The 15,170-nt window shown below is 44.6% G+C and overlaps 1 protein-coding gene across 11 annotated transcripts in view; it reads right to left on the minus strand.

The window, feature by feature from the left end:
• Window positions 1-15,170, minus strand: part of LOC140133136 (uncharacterized) — a 254,866-nt gene that overhangs the window by 216,269 nt on the left and 23,427 nt on the right. The window lies entirely within an intron of this gene.

Raw genomic sequence — 15,170 nt, forward strand, 5'->3', positions numbered from 1 at the left:
CTTCTGTCCTGTGTATGCTCTGCAACGGACCGCGCGGAGGAAATAAACGGACTGATTAAAAGGCCAGTAGAATTTGAATTCTTCATTACAGTCTATGTCAGTGTTGGCGAACCTATGGCACGGGTGCCAGAGGTGGCACTCAGAGCCATTTCTGTGGGCACTCAGACCATCGCTCCAGGACAGAGTTCACCAATTAGGACCAAATCCACCTGCACTCCCAGGCAACTTAAGAGATGCTGCTGAGTCTGAATTTGCCCTGCTTCTTTCAACTGTAATGGTGGCCTCAGGGGGGTCGATACGATTGAAAGATGAGTAGCAATAAGTTACTGCTTAAAATGCCATGTTGGCACTTCATGGTAAATACGTGGATTTTGGTTGTAGTTTGGGCACTCGGTCTCTAGAAGGTTCGCCATCACTGGTCTATGTCATCAGCATTTTTCTGCTAAGGGGAGCAAAATTTTAAATAAAAACTAATTACATATAAGCTTATATTTTAAAGGACCCATTTGTATATGAATTATGCCGATTCCTGGAATACCCCTTTAAGTACCTCACTTCCATTCTCTCTCAAATCTAGTCCCCCACTTCTTGCTTTTACACAGACCCCCTTTCCCTTACCACATTACATTTAGTTCATGGGATCTGATGACATACATTTTTATGAAAAAATTTGTTCTAAAAACATATCAAATAATGTGATCTGAATGTATTCTGAGGGTAGAGTAATATGGCTGGTTTTAATCCCTTTTGCTTTATTTCTGGAAGTGTAAGCAGCTGTGAAAATGTTAACAGCTGTTTACAATTGAAAAAAAATTAAGAAAAAAAATGGATTCAAACCGGCCAAGCGGATGATAAACATGCAAAAACACGTGCGTTTTCAGTGCATTTAAAAATGCACCAAGAATGGATCAAGAACGCATTCACATTATGCATTTTATTTCATTTTGATATACATTGTAAATGCACTTGGAAAAATAGATCACCAAATGAACAAAGGATTTGCAGTATCCACCTATGTGTTTCACTTCTTAACATTAAAGGAAACCTACCATTTACCGTATATACTCAAGTATAAGCCGACCAGAGTATAAGCCGAGACCCCTAATTTTACCACAGAAAACTGGGAAAACATATTGACTCGAGTATAAGCCGAGGGTGTAGTATACAGCCAGCCCCCATGCAGCATGCAGCCAGCCCCCATGCAGCATGCAGCCAGCCCCCATGCAGCATGCAGCCAGCCCCCATGCAGCATGCAGCCAGCCCCCATGCAGCATGCAGCCAGCCCCCATGCAGCATGCAGCCAGCCCCCATGCAGCATGCAGCCAGCCCCCATGCAGCATGCAGCCAGCCCCCATGCAGCATGCAGCCAGCCCCCATGCAGCATGCAGCCAGCCCCCATGCAGCATGCAGCCAGCCCCCATGCAGCATGCAGCCAGCCCCCTTGCAGCATGCAGCCTGCCCCCTTGCAGCATGCAGCCTGCCCCCTTGCAGCATGCAGCCTGCCCCCTTGCAGCATGCAGCCTGCCCCCTTGCAGCATGCAGCCTGCCCCCTTGCAGCATGCAGCCTGCCCCCTTGCAGCATGCAGCCTGCCCCCTTGCAGCATGCAGCCTGCCCCCTTGCAGCATGCAGCCTGCCCCCTTGCAGCATGCAGCCTGCCCCCTTGCAGCATGCAGCCTGCCCCCTTGCAGCATGCAGCCTGCCCCCTTGCAGCATGCAGCCTGCCCCCTTGCAGCATGCAGCCTGCCCCCTTGCAGCATGCAGCCTGCCCCCTTGCAGCATGCAGCCTGCCCCCTTGCAGCATGCAGCCTGCCCCCTTGCAGCATACAGCCTGCCCCCTTGCAGCATACAGCCTGCCCCCTTGCAGCATACAGCCTGCCCCCTTGCAGCATACAGCCTGCCCCCTTGCAGCATACAGCCTGCCCCCTTGCAGCATACAGCCTGCCCCCTTGCAGCATACAGCCTGCCCCCTTGCAGCATACAGCCTGCCCCCTTGCAGCATACAGCCTGCCCCCTTGCAGCATACAGCCTGCCCCCTTGCAGCATACAGCCTGCCCCCTTGCAGCATACAGCCTGCCCCCTTGCAGCATACAGCCTGCCCCCTTGCAGCATACAGCCTGCCCCCTTGCAGCATACAGCCTGCCCCCTTGCAGCATACAGCCTGCCCCCTTGCAGCATACAGCCTGCCCCCTTGCAGCATACAGCCTGCCCCCTTGCAGCATACAGCCTGCCCCCTTGCAGCATACAGCCTGCCCCCTTGCAGCATACAGCCTGCCCCCTTGCAGCATACAGCCTGCCCCCTTGCAGCATACAGCCTGCCCCCTTGCAGCATACAGCCTGCCCCCTTGCAGCATACAGCCTGCCCCCTTGCAGCATACAGATAAAAAAAAATAAACGTAATACTCACCCTCCGGTGTCCCCGATGTTCCTCCCGGCGGCTTCCGATCCCCATCGTGGCTCCCGGCGTCTTCTTCACACTTCTATCTTCTCTTAAAAATTACTGATGGGCGGGCTGGGGTGGGCTAGTTAAATATAATAAACATGTACTTACCTCGTCCGGCGCTGCTGATGTCCAGCGCCGCGATCCGTTTCCTCTGTGCGCCGGTTTGTATACAAGGGCGCACAGGGAGCTTCTGGCTGGCCGGAAACTCCCATCCGACACCATCTCCCAGCGCCTACAACGCTGAGAGATAGGACTGGAAGTTCCCTGTGCGCGGCTTCTGTGCCCCTGTAAACAAACAGGGGCACGGATTAAACGGATCATGTTGCGGGACATCGGCGGCGCCGGAGGAGGCAGGTAGATGTTTATTATGCCCACCCCGGCCCCAAGTAATTTTTAACAGCCGGATAACCCCTTTAATTAAAATATGCATAGATGGAAAAATGGTGAAAAAAAAAGGTGCTAGTTACTGTTTGCACTGATTTCCACAGAAACGCATATACAGGGGGTCCCCTACTTAAGAACACTCGACCCCTAGTTACAAACGGGCCTATGGATATTGGTAATTTATTGTACTTTACTCCTAGGCTACAATAAACAGCTGTAGCAGTTATCAAATGTGTCTGTAATGAAGCTTTAGTGTTAATCCTGGTTCTCATGACAACCCAACATTTGGGTTGTCATGAGAACCAGGATTAACACTAAAGCTTCTGTCTGGGATTACAATGATAAAATATACAGTTCCGACTTGCATACAAATTCAACTTAAGAACAAACCTACAGACCCTATCTTGTAAGTAACCCGGGGATTGCCTGTACAATAGAGCCGTTGCACTCCCCAGGCACTTTAATTCTCTTTCTAAACTAAATCAAAGCGGTACATGAGACTGCACCATTAGACCTCAGAGTGTGTTCAATTGTGGCAGAAACACATGCGTTTTCAAACGCATCAGAACAGGTGAGAGGAGGAGATTTACATAGCTGTAAACAATGAGTTTACAAAAGGCATGTATTAATGCAAGCGTTAACGCAGCATTAACAAACACCTGTGTTACTGCTATGTGTGAGCAGTGTGGAGAGAGAAACAAGGGCAGGGACTGAATGTGACAAGAAAGGTGATACATGGCATTTCTAACCCGTTTTTGGGCTGCATGCGAATTTTGAAAATGCATCAGTTTTTCATCGGATTTACCAATTATCTTAATTAAGACGGGTCAAAAACGGATGCGTTTAACCGACTGCTTAAAAACGGCCCAAAAACAGGTTCAAAACGACATGTGTGCTGCCGGCCTAAGGGGATTGGGGAATCCTGTTTGACAAGATCTCTCTGGGGCAAAGTGGGTGTTGTGGGCTGGAGGGTACACTAAAACACTAAAGTCAACTGTCAAAAATCTGATGTAAATACTTTTGTGTAAAAACTACAAAAGTTCTTAAGAAATGATACCTTTATTGGCTAACCAGAAAAATTATATTTGGTGCAAGCTTTCAGGGCACACAGGCCCCTTCTTCAGGCATGGATACAAATGAAGCACTGAGAGAAAAATACAATATTTGAGGGATGTTACAACAAAATAATTAGTACATATGGTGAGAACTAAGATAAGCTGGGGCAATAAAACTAGAGGTTATGTTACAAAGAGAAGGGTGATGGGCAGGGGGTGGGGGGCTAGGATGGCAGGGGTCTGGAGTTAGTCTCTTGTGGGGATTGAAGGGAGTCCATGTAATGGGCCATAAACCCAGGTGCAATATTGAGGCCTTGTGTCAGTGACTGGAAGGTCATCATCAGTTTGAACTCCCAGGTTTTCCTTTCTCTGTTGTCCTTAAAGTCACCTTTCAGTATTAGGACCTTTAAATCTTTATCCCTGTGGCCTGGTCCAGAAAAGTGCTTTCCCACAGGTGTGTCCATCCCCTCACTTATGGTGTGTCTGTGAGAATTCATCCTGCTCTGAAGTTTTTGTTGGGTCTCCCCAATGTATATATTATTTGTGTGACACCTCATGCACAGTATCATGTACACAACATGGGAGGATCTACAGGAGAATGTGCCTGGGATTTTATATACCTGTTGTTTGTTAGGGATGTGGACTGTGCTTGATGATAGAACATGGGCACAAGTCTTGCATCTTTTGTTGTGGCAGGGAAAAGTGCCCGTCTGTGTTGGTGGTGAGAGGGCACTTCTTACCAGGAGATTCCTTATGTTTGGTGGCTGTTTGTAAGCAAGGAGGGGTAGGTCCGGGAATATGTCCTTTAGCCTGTTGTCCTTATGAAGAATGGCTTGGAGATCTGCTGCAATTTTCTTTAAAATCTTCATTTGTGGGTTGTACATGACCACCAAGGGCACTCTGCACTTGTCCTCTTTCTGTTGGTATTCCAGCAGGCTGCTCCTTGGAATCCTTCTAGCTCTGTGGATCTGTCTATCTATAACCAGGGGGTGATACCCCTGTTGTAAGAATGTTCTTCTTAGTGATAGAAGGTGTTGTTCTCTATCCTCACTCTGAGCAGATCCGGATGTACCTCAGAGCTTGGCTGTAGACAATAGATTTCCTGATATGTTTTGAATGAAAACTGTTTTTGGGCTGCATGCGTAATTGAGTCTCACCATATGTACTAATTATTTTGTTGTAACATCCCTCAAATATTGTGTTTTATCTCAGTGCTTCATTTGTATCCATGCCTGAAGAAGGGGCCTGTGTGCCCTGAAAGCTTGCACCAAATATAATTTTTCTGGTTAGCCAATAAAGGTATCATCCCTTAAGAACTTTTGTAGTTTTTACACAAAAGTATTTACATCAGATTTTTGATTTTTCCTGGCTAACACGGTACGTCAACAATTTTCTCAACATACTATGACAATGGAGGATACCCCAACCTACCGAACACAAATGGACCTTAAGAACCAACTGAAGAAACTGGCACAACTGAACAGCGACATTTTTTTTTATCCAGATGCAAAAAGTAGAATCTTATCCCCAAAGGCCTGATGATCAAAAATCCACCTCAATATACTTACAACACTCACTTTTCACAGAATCTTTGCTACAGATCATCTGAACGACTACGGAATCACCTTATTGGATTTTTCTACAACAAGAAAATAAATCTACAAAATGAAATTAATTGTATGATGGACACAATACAAGGACCTGGGTCGAGTCTGGCTATAAACACATTGGAGAACTTTTTCAATAATTTACAAGATCAACTTATTATCAACAAACTAAAAAAACTTAACAGGTTAAGGATGAGAGCAGGTCGCAAAGAACAAGGAAAGAAAAGTCAACATCACAACTTGGATGCATCATCCCCTGTTGTAAACCTCTCTCAGTATAAACCAAGCACAGCGGAGATAAACGTTTTATCTAAAGGACTGACATTTTGTCCCACAAAACCACTTGACAAGGTACAATTCTGCAGTGATGTAGAAGAATTTTTTCGCAGATTACGACTGAAAGAATTTTTTGACAAAAGTGAGACCACATTACAGACTGACCCGAGACACGAAACATCAAGAAAGAGGAAAAAGTCTAATTGGACCCCTCAACCCGGATTTAATCAAACCTTGGATTACTACATAGGCTGTTTCAGAAAAAAAGTGAAATCGGAATTGTTAGACAGAAATCACAACATCACGGACAACCTAAGCATACAAGAAAGGAGAGCCATACGGTCATTAAAATCCAACAAAGGTATTGTCATCAAACCAGCAGACAAAGGTGGAGCTGTAGTAATTATCAACACTTCAGATTACATTCAGGAAGCAAACAGACAACTTTCTGATGAAAGATACTACACACCATTGAGGGAAGATCCCACTGTACAATATAAAAGAGAACCTACTGAGATCATTAATGGCTTTGACCCAATATCTGACTCTACTGGATTTAATACCAAACACTCCCAGAATAGGTACATTCTACATGCTCCCAAAAATACATAAAGATGGCAATCCAGGGAGACCAATCATTTCTGGTGTTAGAACCCTAACTGAAGGTATCTCTGGCTGGGTGGAGAACATTTTAAAACCTTTAGTGAAGGAGACGCCTAGCTATGTCCAAGACACCACCGACATCCTCCGTAAACTTTCTCACCTGGGTCCACTACAAGATGGCACAATTATGGCAACTATGGATGTTGCATCCCTCTATTCCAACATCCCACATGAAGATGGTATAGCTGCTTGTAAATACTTTCTGCAGAAGAACAACATGGCCACAACACCTGTCCTACAGCTCATCAGGTTTGTACTGCATCACAATTATTTCTCCTTTGGTGAGGACATTTACTTGCAGTGTATGGGAAGTGCCATGGGAAGCAAAATGTCACCACAGTATGCCAACCTGTTCATGGCAAAACTAGAGGAGGAGTTTCTTACAACCTGCGCCACTAAACCTCTATCATACTTCCGCTATATTGATGACCTGCTTGTTATCTGGTCAGGATCGGAGGATGAACTGTTGTCTTTCCACAGAAGTTATAACAAATTCCATCCTACCATAAAACTCTCCCTGGACTACTCAAAATCTAAGGTACATTTCCTGGATACAACCATATACATTAAGGACAACAGCATACAAACTACAATTTATCAAAAACCTACAGGTCGTCCAGCGTACCTAAAGTGGAACAGTTTTCATCCAAAACATATCAAGAAATCTATTGTCTACAGCCAAGCTCTGAGATACATCCGGATCTGCTCAGAGAGTGAGGATAGAGAACAACAGATTCCATCACTAAGAAGAACATTCTTACAACAGGGGTATCACCCCCTGGTTATAGATAGACAGATCCACAGAGCTAGAAGGATTCCAAGGAGCAGCCTGCTGGAATACCAACAGAAAGAGGACAAGTGCAGAGTGCCCTTGGTGGTCATGTACAACCCACAAATGAAGATTTTAAAGAAAATTGCAGCAGATCTCCAAGCCATTCTTCATAAGGACAACAGGCTAAAGGACATATTCCCGGACCTACCCCTCCTTGCTTACAAACAGCCACCAAACATAAGGAATCTCCTGGTAAGAAGTGCCCTCTCACCACCATCACAGACGGGCACTTTTCCCTGCCACAACAAAAGATGCAAGACTTGTGCCCATGTTCTATCATCAAGCACAGTCCACATCCTTAACACACAACAGGAGTATAAAATCCCAGGCACATTCTCCTGTAGATCCTCCAATGTTGTGTACATGATACTGTGCATGAGGTGTCACACAAATAATATATACATTGGGGAGACCCAACAAAAACTTCAGAGCAGGATGAACTCTCACAGACACACCATAAGTGAGGGGATGGACACACCTGTGGGAAAGCACTTTTCTGGACCAGGCCACAGCAAGAAAGATTTAAAGGTCCTAATACTTTAAGGTGACTTTAAGGACAACAGAGAAAGGAAAACCTGGGAGTTCAAACTGATGATGACCTTCCAGTCACTGACACAAGGCCTCAATATTGCACCTGGGTTTATGGCTCATTACATGGACTCACTTCAATCCCCACAAGAGACTAACTCCAGACCCTTGCCATCCTAGCCCCCCACCCCCTGCCCATCACCCTTCTCTGTGTAACATAACCTCTAGTTTTATTGCCCCAGCTTATCTTAATTAAGTCTCACCATATGTACTAATTATTTTGTTGTAACATCCCTCAAATATTGTATTTTTCTCTCAGTGCTTCATTTGTATCCATGCCTGAAGAAGGGGCCTGTGTGCCCTGAAAGCTTGCACCAAATATAATTTTTCTGGTTAGCCAATAAAGGTATCATTTCTTAAGAACTTTTGTAGTTTTTACACAAAAGTATTTACATCAGATTTTTGATTTTTCCTGGCTAACACGGTACGTCAACAATTTTCTCAACATACTAAAGTCAACTGTTTAACACTTTAGCTGCTGCCTATAATTGAGTACCTGACTTCCCCTCCCGTGGTGAGGGGCTGCATCCCCTTATCTTCATTAGAGACACCTGGCTGCTGTGCACTCCTGGCCTGCTGTCTGCTCCGTCTCTTCCATCTTCCCAGTCTAAAGGTCATTCAGGAGGAGGGAGCAAAGAGAAAGGCAGTGACCCATCAGAACAAGTCAGCTGCAGCCTGCACTGGGAAGCTAGTCACCAGAGGGCTGCCATGTGTAGAAGAGCAGCGAGTGCTCTCTGCACTGCCACTCTGATTCCTAGAGAATTATTGGAGCTCTGACATGTAGAAGCAGCTTGTGGTCTGGCCGGAACTCCATTAATAAAACATACACAATGGCGGACGATGGTGTGTGTGCCAACAGAGAGGGCTCTGCGTGCCATAGGTTCACCAGCACTGTCCTAGAGTGTTTAAAGACATCCACCACCCCATTTAGGGGTGGTAGACTGTCCCCAAATGGATGCTTGTTACCTTAGGAGCGTTGGGGGACTCCTGCTGGAATGCTGTGGGCCATCTTCTGTAATAAAATATCGAATATCGGATAGCTGAGCACCTCCTGGCTAAGTCAGAATCTAATTTATTCACATCCCTTCCGTTTTCCTCCCCCCATGAAGGCTGGCCACAAGCGCTGCAGACAGTTGGTGACATCACCCGGCTGCGCAAGGAAGGTAGCTACCGCGCATGCATGAGATTAGCAGATAGCCGAGTGACGTCACCGGTTGTAGGAAATTGGCAGCATGTTATCAGAGTATACTGCACACATTATTAAGAAATTACATATAGGTTGATTGATGCTTTAATCCAGTTCTGGTCTTCACTCAGGCTTAAGGTCAAAAGAAAAGGCTTTGTATTTATTTGAACAGAAAAAAAAAAAGGAATTAGTCCTTACCGGTAATTCAATTTCCATAAGTCCACCATGACGGCCCCACTGGAGGTTGCTTCCCCTTCCTCTGTAGGGACAGGAAATTGAGAGCATTAAATAGCCCCTCCCTCAACCTCCCACCAGTGTTTATCAAATAACTACACCAGTATAGGTTGCAACATAATTTTATTTAGTATGTTAAATTTCACATACATAGGCAAAGATCCAAAAATACTTTTATATACATGGGAGGGAAATATCAGGGCCGTCATGGTGGACTTATGGAAATTGAATTACCGGTAAGGACTAATTCCTTTTTTCCATTTCGTCACCATGACGGCCCCACTGGAGACATACCAAATTTATGCCCAGTTTAGGGAGGGACTACAGCCTGAAGCACTTTTCGGCCAAATGCCAGATCTTTGGCAGCTAAGACATTTAGCCTATAGTGCTTTGCAAATGTGACATTTGTACTCCACGTAGCGGCTTTGCAGATTTCTTCAATGGATGCACCTCCTCTCTCAGCCCAAGATGTAGACATGGCCCTAGTGGAATGGGCTTTGACAGAGAGAGGTAGTGGAACACCTTTGATTTTATAACATTCTTTAATGGTATCTGTAATCCAGCGTCCAATAGTGGCTTTTGAAGCTTTCTTGCCTTTATTTCTTCCTGCAAATTGAACAAATAAATTTAAATCTTTTCTCCAAGGATTGGATGCTTCGAGATATTTAAGAACAGTACGTCTTACATCCAGTAGATGCCATTTCTCTTCCACAGGATTTTTTGGATGATGGCAAAACGTAGGTAAGATTATCTCCTGGTTCCTATGGAAATTTGAGACAATTTTTGGTAAAAAAATTTCTGTCAAGTCTGAGCGTGATCCTATCTTCTGACACAGATAAATAGGGTTCACAAATGGACAAGGCCTGTAACTCGCCCAGTCTTCTAGCAGATGTAATGGCGATTAAAAAGGCAGTTTTTTGGGTCAAAAAACGCATATGACTAGGGTCGATCGGCTCGAAGGGCCCCATAGTTAAAGCATCTAGAACTAGAGATAGATCCCACTGAGGGGATGAATCTTTAATAGTAGGACGTAAGCGTGAGCAGGCTTGAAAGAACCTCTTTACCCACCTGTGTTCTGTCAGCGCTGTATCGAAGTAGGCGCTCAAGGCTGAGACCTGGACTCTCAAGGTGCTAGGTCGTAGTCCCTTCTCGAACCCCTCCTGCAGAAAATCAAGAATCTGACAGATATTTGGGGAACCCTGGTTAGGCATATCTTTTGACCAGGAACAAAACTTTTTCCATATTTTAAAGTATATGGCATGGGTTACAGGTTTTCTACTATTCTTTAAGGTTTTTATTACCTTATATGATAAACCTTTTGATCTTAGGAAGGTGCTTTCAGGATCCAGGCTGCTAGGTTTAGGAACCCTGGGTTCTGATGAAGGACTGGTCCCTGATGTAGAAGGTCCGGCCTCCTGGGTAGGATAAACGGAAGGCCCATCGCCAACTTTTGTAGACTTGGGAACCAATTTTTCTTTGGCCAAAAGGGTGCTACTAAGATGAGCTTGGTTGGACTGACTAGTAGTTTTTGCAACACCTTGCTTATCAATGGAATCGGAGGGAAAGCATACACTAGGTCCTGGTTCCAGGTCTGTGAAAAAGCGTCTAGTCCCCAGGGGACTTCTTTTGGGTTCAAGGAGAAGAACTTTTTCACTTTGGAATTCTTTCTGGAGGCAAACAAGTCGATGTCCGGCAGTCCCCACCTTAGAACAATCTCTTGGAAGACTTCCTCGTTCAAGCTCCATTCGTGGGGAAGAATTTGGGACCGGCTGAGGTAATCTGCTACTACATTTTCTGAGCCCCTCAGATGGATGGCCGAGATCGACTGGATATTTTCTTCTGCCCAGGAAAATATTTGTTGTGATATTTTCAGTAGCCTTTTTGATCTGGTACCTCCTTGTCTTCTTAGACAACCGTGGTAGTGTTGTCCGACATAATTTTCACATGGTGACCCTTCAGCTCGCTGGTACAGGATTTTAGAGTGTTCAGGACTGCTTTTAGCTCTCTCTCGTTCGAAGAGGTATGTGCTGTTTCCTGGGTCCAGCAACCCTGAATATATTTGCCCGGAAGGAGAGCCCCCCATCCGGAGCTGCTGGCGTCTGTTTGGATCTGGGTCAATGGCCATTGGACCCAATTTACGCCTTTCCGTAGATTCCCGGGATTTTTCCACCATCTTAGTGATTCCTTCACTTTTGAGGGGATTATCAATGGTAAATGAAGATGATGATGATTTTTGTCCCATTTTGTAAGAATCCATGACTGTAGTGTTCTTGAGTGATTTTGGCACCAGGCCACACTCTGGATGCATGATGTCATGGTCCCCAGAAGACTCATAGCTGTCCTTACTGAGACAGACTTCCTCTTCTCGAATTTCTTGATTTTCCCAAGAAGATTTTTCATCTTTTCCTGTGGAAGATACGAGGTCTGGGTTAGAGAATTTAAAGACACTCCTAAAAATTCTTTTATGTGACTCGGAATTAAGTCTGATTTGTCTAAATTTATGATCCATCCCAGAGATTGTAAAACTTCTATTGTTGTATCCTTTTGGCTTTCTAAATGACTTACTGAATCTCCTATTATTAGGAAGTCGTCTAAGTATGGAATCACGCCGATTTCTTCCGTTCGGAGATATTTTACTGCTTCTGCCATGACCTTGGTAAAAACCCGGGGGGCTGAGGAGAGACCAAAGGGTAATGCAGTAAATTGAAAATGAAATTCTTCCCCAGAGGGAGATAATACGGCAAATCTTAAGTATTTTTGTGATTTCGTATGGATAGGTACGTGATAATAGACATCCTTGAGATCCAAGGTACATAAACAAGCTTTGTAAGGTATCAAAGGCGTAGTGGATTTGATTGATTCCATTTTGAATTTGACATAGGTTACCCATTTGTTCAAATATTTCAAGTTTGTAATTAATCTGAAAGTCCCATTTGTTTTTTTTTATCAAAAACAAAGGTGAGTAATGACCCGTATCTCTTTCTTCTGGATGGACTGGGCAGATGACATTCAATTTTAGCAGGTCGGAAACTTCCTTCCAAAGGTGACATGTTAGTCTGTTCGATGGTTGCCTGGATAGGATAAACCGGTGAGGAGGAGGTGACACAATCTATAAAATAGCCATCTTCTATTATAGAGAGTACCCACCTGTTGGATGTTATATTTTTCCAATGGGGAAGAAAATTTTTCAATCTTCCCCCCACTCTGGCGTCATTGTTTCTTCTCTTGTTTACTTGAGGCACCAAAAAGAAAGGATTTGTTCTTTCCTCCTTTGGTTGTATTCCAGTACCCCTGTTTCCAGGTCTGCTTGCTCCTGAATCTTGGCTGTTCTTTAGTAGGGCGAAAGCTCCGAAAAAATTGCTTCTTGGGTTGTTGTTTGGCCTCTGAAAACCCCTTCTTTTTATCCGCTGCTTTAGCTAGTATTTCATCCAATTCTGGTCCAAATAAAAAATCACCCGAAAAAGGCAGGCTACACAGTTTTGCTTTTGAGCGCACGTCTCCAGACCATTGCCTTAACCAAAGGGCTCTTCTGGTCGCATTAGATAATGCAGCTTCTCTTGCTGAAAACCGGATGGTTTCTGCTGAGGCATCTGCCAGAAAGGCTGCTGCTGATCTTAATAACGGAATGGAGTCAAGCATTTCTTCTCTGGACGTGCCTTCTCCAAGATGATCCTCCAGCTGTCCTAGCCAAAAAAACAGAGTACGTGATACAGAGGTAGTGGTAATATTTGTTTTTAGGATTGCCATGGAAGCTTCCCAAGCTTTTTTGAGCAAACAATCTGATTTACGGTCCATGGCATCTTTTAGTTGGGTGGAATCTTCAAAGGGTAGATCGGTTTTTTTAACTACTTTAGCTATAGGGATGTCAACTTTAGGAACACTATCCCAGACTTTTGTTTCTTCTGGATCAAATAACATACGGTTTTTAAATTCCTTAGGCATTGTTATACGCTTCTCTGGTTCTTTCCATTCATCCTGGATAAGATCCTTCAAGTTTTCAATAATGGGAAAAACTCTAGCCTTCTTCCTTCTTAATCCACCAAACAATTCATCTACTACCGACCTTTCTTCTATGGTGTCTTCAATATTTAAGGTATCCCTTAATGCTTTTATTAGCCCATCCAAATCCTCATTAGGAAATAAATATTTGGGGTCATTTGGTATTGATTGATGCGTCACCATATCCTGTTCCTCCATGTCTAGCTCATAAGAACAAGAGGGCTGTTCATCATCTGAATCCAAACATACAGGGTTCTGCCTGACTTTTTTATGTGGTGGGCTCTTTGACGCCCTAATTTCTTCACGCATAACAACACGCAATTCGTCCAAGAATGATGACTTTTCCTCTTTTAGCACTTTATCCAAACAATCTTTGCATAAACTTTTCTTATAATTAATATCCAATTTTGTATTACAAATGTGGCAACGTTTGGATGGTGCCTTCTTAGTTTTTTCTTTATCACACACTTTGGTTTTTTCTTTTTCTTTTACAGGGATATCCTTCTCCTGTTGTTTTTAGAAAAAGAAAAAGGAGTATTGCTTATTAGAAGCCGACTCCCCACAGCATATAGTGCCAAAACCTATTGGCGTTCAGCTAATGTCCTACTTACAGAGCCCAGGGTTAAGGAACCGAATTCAGCCTCATCCATGCTGGATATTCGCTGCTCCACATAGACCTCAGCAGACCTGCAGACTTGGTGGAAGCTTCTCCTTGCTTACCTTCCGGCGTCTGACGTCATCTTTAATGGCCTGTCTCCTAGGCCGAGACGCTGAGGTCTCTGACGTCACTTCCGGTTCGCGCTCCGTAACCCGGAAGTGACCATGCGCCAGAACGTGCGCCAGAACATGCGCTTTATGTGCCGGCAGCCGCGGACCCCCCGAGAGGGCCGTAAAAAGCTGCCGGTACTGCCCGATGTCTCCTGCACGCCGCAGGAGATCCAATTTTGGCAATCCGGGACCTGGAGACCCCAAGTAGGACTCACGAGGAGGCCGGACAAGGGAAGCCCCGGGGAAACAAGCACCCAAGAGAGGTACGAGGTTCTACCCCCCCCCCCCCCCCCCGCCCCGAGAGGAGAGAGAGGTTTACTCTCAACCTTTCCCTGTAGGGACAGGAAAAACACTGGTGGGAGGTTGAGGGAGGGGCTATTTAATGCTCTCAATTTCCTGTCCCTACAGAGGAAAGGGAAGCAACCTCCAGTGGGGCCGTCATGGTGACGAAATGGAAAAATAGCTGAATATAGCAAGAAGAAAAATGCAGAAAATTGAGGGGTCAGGTTGCAGCTACCTTGGAACAAGTAGCTCCCCTATGGTCAGCTCAGACACTCTGACCTAGAGCCATTCTATGTACACACAGGTGTCATTAAATACCCAACTATTTTCCCAGACTCCTAGAGTTTTTTTTAAATAAGCTTTTATTCATTTTCATCTTTTTTCAAATACAACAAAATACTTGAAGGACTCGCAGGTCCTTTAAAAAAAACATTGAAAACATACAACATAGTTTGTGAGGAACTTGCAAGTCCCTTTGAACATGTCTCAGGTCAATCAGATATATTTAATGTTATTACAGATCTCCTTCCGTTCTCTCTCCACTCACAGCTCTGCTTCTCAACCTAAACCAAATCTACCTAGTCTTCCCCTAATGTTTTCTGTTAAATACCACTGGGTAAGGATGAATAAAGGAGGATATTTCAGCCTGTGTAAAGTAGGTAGTAGTAGTTTGAGTCAATTTAGATTTCTGTCTTTCTGCGTCTAGTCTCTCCAGGTAAAAAAAAGTTTTTTCAATTGTTCTAAAACTTTAGGTAGCGTCGGAGTCGGAGATTCTAGCCAGTTCTGCAGCAAACATCTTTTGGCTATCAGACACAGGGTGCAAAAGAATCTTGGCATCACTATTGGTGGGGTTTG

Source organism: Engystomops pustulosus, chromosome 5 (assembly GCF_040894005.1).
Source record: "Engystomops pustulosus chromosome 5, aEngPut4.maternal, whole genome shotgun sequence".
Classification (NCBI taxonomy): domain Eukaryota; kingdom Metazoa; phylum Chordata; class Amphibia; order Anura; family Leptodactylidae; genus Engystomops; species Engystomops pustulosus.